A 9,245-nucleotide genomic window follows, 5' to 3' on the forward strand; every position below is an offset into this window, starting at 1 on the left:
AGCAAGAGCCGAACCCTATATGTTTATAAATATTTAGAAATGATCCATGCTCTGCCAGTCGCATAGTCGTGGTAGTGGAGAGGAGAGGGAGGGTCCACATTTGAGCGAGTGTGTGTGGTATAAAAATATATATAAAATTTTGTTAAATCGATCATTTTCACACTGTTTTGTTCTTGCACAGTTACCAATGAGAGTGTAGCTCTAATTGGTAAAGAAAGTGATGTTGTAGGAGTACTTTGTATAGTATCTAAAATGACTGTGTCCTTTGTTTTTGGGCAAGGTCTAATTATGTGAATGTCTTCTTTATTACATATTTTAATTATGTAGTAATTGTATTTAATGTGCAAACAAAAACACGGGGCATAGTTCAGTAATATCCATTTTAAATTATACAAACCATTTAAGATTTTTCCTTAGTTAAATAAATGTATGATTTTTTCTTTTCAGACTGTTTCAACTTCTGTGGTACAACTGAACCAAAAAAGCCTGGACTCATCAGTTCTGCTTTACAAACATGTGACGTTCGTCCTGCTTTAAGTGGAGATGTGGAGAACCAAGTAAAAATGTATGGAACATTTTGTTCAGCTGTGAGAATATCGGGCACAGAGTGGAAATACATGTTCACGCTTGCCTCGTAAATCTCTGATTCATTCTTTATAATAAACCCCACATCATGTTGCTCCTGTTTGATGAAACAGTTTAACAGCAAAGGATATTGGTCAGATTCTGCAACTTCTCCTTTGATAGTATAAACTTTAAAAAAAAAAAGTGACATGACATGAAAAATTATCTCATAATTCATCTCAATGTCATGTTCAATATTTAAAAAAACAAAACTGAGAATATCTGAGGTGACCTGAGATTAACTGTCTCTGAAGTGTCTTCCTCTCATGAAACCACAGCACATCCTCCGCTGACCTACTGCTGGAAATGTGCAATCCATTTACACTAGACCACATGTACGACAACCCCTCTCCTCCCTGCTTCTCCTTTCATATCTACACAGGCACACACACACACACACACACACACACACAGGCTTGCACACACACATCTGGCCGGGGGGTAAATTAACTAACATTCCCACAGAGGCTAATCTCCACGCCTCTACTGTGACAAGATAATAATAATAAAATAAGGGACAGCAGCTCCTCTGGCAGCTAAATATTTATCTACCTGCCACAGCCTGAGGGACTCACTATAACATTCAAAAATGCATGGATTTATGTATAATTGTTTAAAACTGTACTGTACCGTACTGATTATGAATTGTAATATTGTAATATTAGATTAGAGCAGGAATACGCTGCACAGTGCTCTGGCATCTTGTTCCTTCTGCTGCTCAACTCATAGGCTCAACGAGTCACTCATAGAACTTATCTGGTAGGATGACCGATCCAAGATGGCGGCCGCATTTCTCGCGGCCCAACGTTCGATGCGGCATCTACTCTTTATATGTCTATGGTGATGCCTGTTCGTTTGGCGTTTGTAAACCCTCATTGCTGTCTAACAGGCAATTGGCTCATTAGGGGCGGCAGTAGCTCAGTCCATAGGTGACTTTGCTGGGAAGTTGGGAACCGTGGGGTCGCTGGTTCAAGTCCCTGTGTGGACCATGTATGGAGCGTGGACTGGTGGCTGGGGAGGTGCCAGTTCATCTCCTGGGCACTGCCGATGTGCTGTTGAGCAAGGCACTGAACCCCCAACTGCTCGGGGTGCCGGTCACTGGACGCCCCCTCGCTCTAACATCTCTCCTTAATTGCATGTATAGGTCCTGTCTGTGCATGTGTGTGTATTTCGGGCCTGTGTGTGTAACGTGATTAATAATAAGAGTGAAAAATGTCCCTGTTGCGGGACAAATAAAGTAGTTCTTCTTCTTCTAGTCGGTCACATATCCGGCCACACAGCTCTATAAAGGTCTTATTGTTGCGTCATTTTTTAACCAACAAAGAAGAGCAAACTGTTAAGTCCAAACTCATGTTTCTGTGGATGCACACTGTTCACAAAAGGACAAAAATACACACATTATATTACAAAAGGAGAAAATCAGAATCAGAAAACCTTTAATGTCTCGCAGACGGGGAAATTCTTTTGTCACAGCAGCAACAGAATATTACAAAATAAGGTAAAAAAATAGCAAAAATAAGCAATAAAGTTACATTTAAAAAGGGAAGAAATAGAAATAGACATATATACATTTTCACATGATATAGTGAATATGTATATATCTGCCATTATTGCTTTTCTTGGTACTATCTTCCAGATAGTGACTCATAATTACGAGATAAGGCATATTTATTTTTCAAACTACAGACGCAATGATCAAAGACCAGCTCAATTGGATGAATACGTCATTATTTGTCTGTATTCAATACTAAACATCTACATTTTATAAAGAAAAATTAGACAGTTTGAGTTCAAATTTAAGCTGATAAATGACTGATGATTAGAGAAAACGACTAAATTCAATGTCAAGGTAACCAGGTGTAAGTGTAGACATCAGGTCAGATGCTGTTCCCTCTCGAGGGGAGAGAAAGACTGTGTTACACCCCCTAAAAACCTTGTCTGGTCCTGCACTGAAGCGCTTATAAGGGAAGAGCAGAGGGTTCCGAGCACCAAAACCTGTCCTTTTCATACTCCGTACTCAGCCTATCAAATGGATGCCCCGGGATTTTGAGATCTCGTTAAACTATGATTTTATTTTAATGAGTTTCTCAGTCAGACATCTCTGGGGTTGGCAAGTTTTGGGATGTAATATATATGAGAGCTCACGAAGAGGGACACACACACACACACACACACACACACACACACACACACACACACACACACACACACACACACACACACACACACACACACACACACACACACACACACACACACACACACACACACACACACACACACATATATTCAGATTTCACATTCTTCACATTTTAGAATCACATCTAAAAAAAGAAATTGATTGAAATCATGTTTGACAAATATATTTCTGACTCCACATCCAGCTCTGCGTCACTACAACACACATGACCAGTTGTTTCTGCTCTGCGTCACTACAACACAAATTTACGGGGAGTTTCTTACACAGACGCTGATGATCAGCAGGCCTTTAAAAAAAGGGCTTCATACTTTGATACTCTTCCATATCAGTGAATCATGCATAAAGTAGTCCCATACACTGGGAGAAAAATAAAAATGTGAGAAGGGGTGAGTAGTATTTACATTCCCAGACCCTTAAAACTATGATTTCCTAATATAGAAACATTGAAGTAAGCAGTGATACGCTGCATGACTCCATGTGCAGTACTTTTAGAATGATATGGTGAGCCTCTAGGAAGTTGTGATTTATAGTGGCAAAGCACAAGTTGCATGAAAACAACAACAAGCCTGACCTTGGATCTGCACCCGTGGGACATACATGTATTTTCCAAGGTGACGTGACTGCATTCTAAGTTGGGTGTTGCCTGTGAGCCAGAGCTGAGGACATAGAACCCACAGTGATGCAGCTCTAGGCCTACGTGAGGATCCTCACATGCAATATGTGTGCTGCTCATATGTGACCACAGCATCACGGCATCGAGGAAATCCCTGTGCTGCTGATCCAGCCTGTTCCACAGTGGTATAAAATCGGTCATCAGTGATGTCACTCTGACATTTCTATAGTGAATGTGACACCCCAGAGTTATGATCACTAAAATATACATAAGTGAAGCTGATGTGATACAGGTCAACACATCTCTCCATTTCATTGGCATTTCTTAAGCCCTTAAAACATCAATAATGACCTAATTTGATAGCTGCACATGTTCAGCAGTCTGTCCAAATCCCTCCACCTCCATACACGATAAAGAATCATTGGCTGAATAGGGAATCAGCCTCAGTCAGCGACCCTCAGTCACTCAGACACTGTTATGTAATGCGACCCCAGTGCTGCCCCACAGCACCACTGAGGCTTTTTTCCATTGAGGCCATAGAGCAGGATTACAGCTCACTACATCAGCTCACTGCTACACTGTGATGTGACCAGGCACTGTCATTCTTATTTTCCTTTATTTCAATGCAGATCCTCATGACCGAAAGAACGAGGTCGCGGGTACAAGCGGCCGAAATGGGTTTTCTCAGGAGGGGGGCTGGAGTCTCCCTTAGAGAGAGGCAGAGAAGTTCAGCATCCGTGAGGAACTCGGAGTAGAGCCGCTGCTCCTTTGCGTTGAAAGGAGCCAGTTGAGGTGGTTCGGGCATCTAGTAAGGATGAACCCTGGGCGCCTCCCTAGGGAGGTGTTCCAGGCACGCTGGGAGGAGGCCTCGGGGAAGACCCAGGACCAGGTGGAGAGATTAGATCTCCACACTGGCCTGGGAACGCCTTGGGATCCCCCAGTTAGAGCTGGTTAATGTGGCCCGGGAAAGGGAAGTTTGGGGTCCCCTGCTAAAGCTGCTGCCCCCGCGACCCGACCCCGGATAAGAGGCTGAAGATGAGATGAGATGAGATGCAGATCCCGGAGAGCATTTAATAACGTTTTCATTCATTCAATTTCTTCTCAACCCACTTGAAATGAACTCTCTCTCTTTCAACCTTGGGACACACCGGTGTCCTTCCCTAATCCACCTGCCCTTCAGACTGCCTCCCCACTTGCTTTTAAAAGCACATGTTGTGTGTGAGCCATCATTTAAGGGATAGTTCAGCTACTCTGATGTGGGGTTATATGAGCTACTTAACCAGAGTCAGTGTGTCGCGTACAGCAGACGATGCTCTCCAGTTTGGAGAAACAGGTAAGAGTACCCGCGTAGAAGCTGAGTATTTGTACTGCTGTGGTTGGAGGCAGCACTCTAATCCTATTTTAACCAACCAGAAAAGACACAACTTAAATAATCCATTTTGGTTTAAAGGTACGCCACATTTTGAATATTTTGGTCGCTTTACCTTGCTGTCACACAGTCCCCTCTCTCTCTCTTTCAGCTTTTCAGTGTCCCACAACCAAAGTTGTCTTAGTACTCTTAAATGGATCCTCTTGTCTCTGGTGTAATACAGTTATACACAGTATACAGTACACAGGGAACCTTTTTTTATGTTGACTAAAGTACGTTTCGCTGCTGCTGCTGCTGCTGCTGCACCTGTCCACAGCAGCGTGTCTGCTTCTCCAAACTGGCACCATGATTATAGATAAGTACCTCACACAACCACACTTAAAGAAAAAGCTGAAGCATCCCTTTAAGTCCTCTCTGTCTACTGCCATTTCCTCCCTCCAATACAAGGCACACCACAGTTGACCTCCTCTTAAAGAGGCCTGTGGAAATCTCTCTGCCACTTTTAGCCAAGATTTTAGATAAAAATGTCTCCACAATTCAATTTGGTTCTACTCTTCTTACTTAAGCTTTACTTTAAAATAGTTCTCTCTCTCTCTCTCTCTCTCTCTCTCTCTCTCTCTCTCTCTCTCTCTCTCTCTCTCTCTCTCTCTCTCTCTCTCTCTCTCTCTCTCTCTCTCTCTCTCTCTCTCCCTCTCTCGTTCCCCACCTGCAGGGAAAAAGCTGTTTGGCTTCACATTTGTTTTGGCAACAGCTCGATGTGCAGGGCAGGTACTCACAAGAGGCTGTTTTTTTGTTTTTACAAGACTCCACTGCATTAAATCATTGAACAGGTCCATTTCTGCAATACTAGCCATGGCAATGTGTGTGTGCTTTTGCACGACAACCACAACCTTCTAATGTAGTACTAAGTCCAAACCAAGGCCTTGATGGAAGCTGAGATATGTAGGAAAGATACTATACTATATTTTTCAAAATCATCCAATATGGTCCCCAAAGACCACCCCTTCACCCTGCTCATTGTCAACTGTGAACTGTTTGGAGCTTGAGGCTCTTGTGGGTGTCACAACTAAACCATCACATGATTTAGATAAGATGAACTTTATTGATCTGTCATCAGTGAGTGAGTGAGTGTGTGTGTGTGTGTGTGTGTGTGTGTGTGTGTGTGTGTGTGTGTGTGTGTGTGTGTGTGTGTGTGTGTGTGTGTGTGTGTGTGTGTGTGTGTGTGTGTGTGTGTGTGTGTGTGAGTGTGTGTGTGTGTGAGTGAGTGAGTGAGTGAGTGAGTGAGTGAGTGAGTGAGTGAGTGAGTGAGTGAGTGAGTGAGTGAGTGAGTGAGTGAGTGTGTGTGTGTGTGTGTGTGTGTGTGTGTGTGTGTGTGTGTGTGTGTGTGTGTGTGTGTGTGTGTGTGTGTGTGTGTGAGTGTGTGTGTGTGTATTAACTCTCCCATTAATATGTCACACCCCTCAGATTGGTCTGATGACCCTCTGATAGGGGAACCACTAAACTACCCAACTGTGTATAAAGTGGGTCAGTCACATCTAGGTTTAGGTAGCAGCTACATTTGCTGAGCCCACTTCAACTTAAGCAGCATCGTGAATGCAGGACTTTCCCTTTAAATGTGATCTACTAACATTTAAAGTCGGTTTAAGTAGTATCCTGCCTGAATATGATACTTTGGGTGGAGCTGGCTTCGACTTTGACAGGAAGTCTGAGACTTTACTGGAGAAGTTTTAACCCATTTTCACAAGGATGTTTTGTTGTTAGTAGCCTCATGTACAGTTAAAGCGTATTAGTACCGCAGTAATACAATGTAGCAGCTTCACATGACGGCACTTCTGTGTCCGTCAAATACCACCCCTTCACCCTGCTCATTGTTAACTGTGAACTGTTTGGAGCTTGAGGCTCTTGTGGGTGTCACAACTAAACCATCACATGGTTTAGATAAGACGAACTTTATTGATCTGTCATCAGGGAAACACACTTGTTACAGCAGCTCAGGAATAAAAATGGAACAACTCTAAAAAGCAGCTATAATATAAAATCAATATTTCCATAATAACAATGGATCGCATGACTACTGGTATGTTAAAGGACTCACTTGTAGAGAATTCCCCTCAGCCCAGGGCGCCCCGCGTCTCCCAGAGAACTGCCAGGGCCTTGAAATGAATCCTACATTAGTACTCTGCAGGATACAACGTGAGATCACCTTAATTCTTCCATCTCACCTGCTTTCGTATCGTATCCCTTGACGTCTTCGGCTTGCTACGCCACACTTGATTATGATGAGAAGAAGCACCCCTCAAAAAAAACCGCCCAACCATCTGTTTGACTCCTCCATCACTGCTGAGAAGATAAAACGAACGTCTGCTGAGACTCACATGGCTCTTGGAGTGACTCTACCTACTGCTGATATGCAATCCCTCAGGTTTGAGCTTTAAAAGCATTCGTCGAATAAAAACCTTCCTAACTGGGGACTCAGCCCAGTTACTCCCTTGACTTTTATCCACATCTTATCTGGACAAAAAGACTGCAGCACTCCAATGCTCTCCACACGCCTGCAACTCCCTAAACTGCTCATGATGAATTCAGAACTCTGGTACTGCACGGTGTACAACCTTTGCAGCCTCATTTTTAGCTGATTAAGGTTGTCGGGACTACCTAGCTCAGTGGAGCGCTGTACCAGCTAAGGACTCTTAAGGTCATGTCCTCAGTAATTTGATGCCAGCCTTTTGTAACCTCTGGGTGTAAGGAAATGGAGCTCTGCGGTACTTCAGGGAGGAACAGGAGTTGTTTTGTTTCATACATCCTCCAATCACATACGGCACATGTCTGTATCTCTCACAACCCATGAGCCTGACACACTGAGCTCTGCATCCTCACTGCTACACTGCTGCCTGCTTTAGGAAATGTCACTCCCTTATACTACTCAGCCCCTTCCTATATTAGCATTTAAGTGTTTGTGTATATTGAATTTTATTACCTACTTGTGTTGTATGTGCAAATATTTATATCATTGTATATCATACATCATCACACCAGTCACAACATTTGCATTCTTTCAGCAAATTGTTGAAACCTTTGATGGCAATCAGTTAGTCCTTAGAATAGTCTGTCAGGATAACTATCAACCACTAAATCAACTTTTATTTTGAAATTCAAGCCTCAGCGGCCTGTGGCATATATGGCCTCATGCGCCTTTGTGTGTGTGTGTATGCAGGTGTGTATAGATGGCTACTGTGTGTGATGATACCGAGCTGTACCACTTGATGGCAGTGTTGAAGAAGTTTTTTGTGCTGTCAGAGCACTGAAACACTGAAACCTTGGAGAAAAAAATCTCTGCGCTAACTAGGTATAAAAATGTTTGTTTGCGGTCCCAAAAGAGGCGGAAATATCATATACTGTAAATATTGTATTGCCAAATGGGCATTGTATCATACGATAGGCCTGCAATGCACATTTATCTATCCAGTTGGACTAAACCCACAACCAGCTTCCCAGAGTCAGACTGTAAACGTATAGTTGATACTAAAGCACTGATAGAGTTCTGAGAACACACATGTAGCTTAATTTGGCAAAACTCACAGTAAATGCACTGATGAATAAAACCCCACAGTGGGATCATATTTAGATTGTCTTTCTGGAGATGTGATGATACAATCTCTTCTCTGCTCTGCTACTTGATTGGAGTGTTTTCCACTCAAGTCTGAGCATGTGAGTGAGAACAATTGGTAATCAAGGTGTGGCGTTGTGAAGGCCAGTGTTTTCCAGGTGGTGTGCTAAATGACGTGATGTGTGCTTAGAGTTCATTCATTCATTCATTCATTCATTCATCTTCAACCGCTTATCCCTGTTTGGGTCGCGGGGGGGCTGGAGCCAATCCCAGCTGACATTGGGCGTGAGGCGGGGTCCACCCTGGACAGGACGCCAGTCTATCGCAGGTGCTTAGAGTTTCGCCGTGTAAACAGAGGAATAGTGCACAGAGTTTAGCAGTCCGGAGGCTTGTTGTCCATGCATGAGCATCGAGTTTTCAGATGTGTGCGCAAAGTTACATTTTGTGTGCGTATACAATTGGGAAACTGTAATAAAAGTAATAAAGTAAAATAAAAAAACAAACAAATAGAAACTATACAAGAGTAACTAGAATGGAGAAACTAGAATATAAACTAAAACAAAAGTATTTGGAGACAAAAGGACATACTGAAGTGACAGTGTGCTGAATATGTGGACACTTGTATACATCCCATCAAACCTGAAGCTGAATGTGTAAAGTGTTGCATATAGTGTATATACTCACAGCAGGAGAGAAGTAGAAGAAGAAGAATGGCAGATCAGCCTTGAAAAGCTTCTAGTGCTGTATCTCCACACGCATCATCATATTATATACTGTTTATACTGTATATAGTTAAATTGTGTGGCTTTTCTAGACTTTCATAGTGAAAGGA

Source organism: Echiichthys vipera (assembly GCF_963691815.1).
Source record: "Echiichthys vipera genome assembly, chromosome: 17".
NCBI lineage: Eukaryota > Metazoa > Chordata > Actinopteri > Perciformes > Trachinidae > Echiichthys > Echiichthys vipera.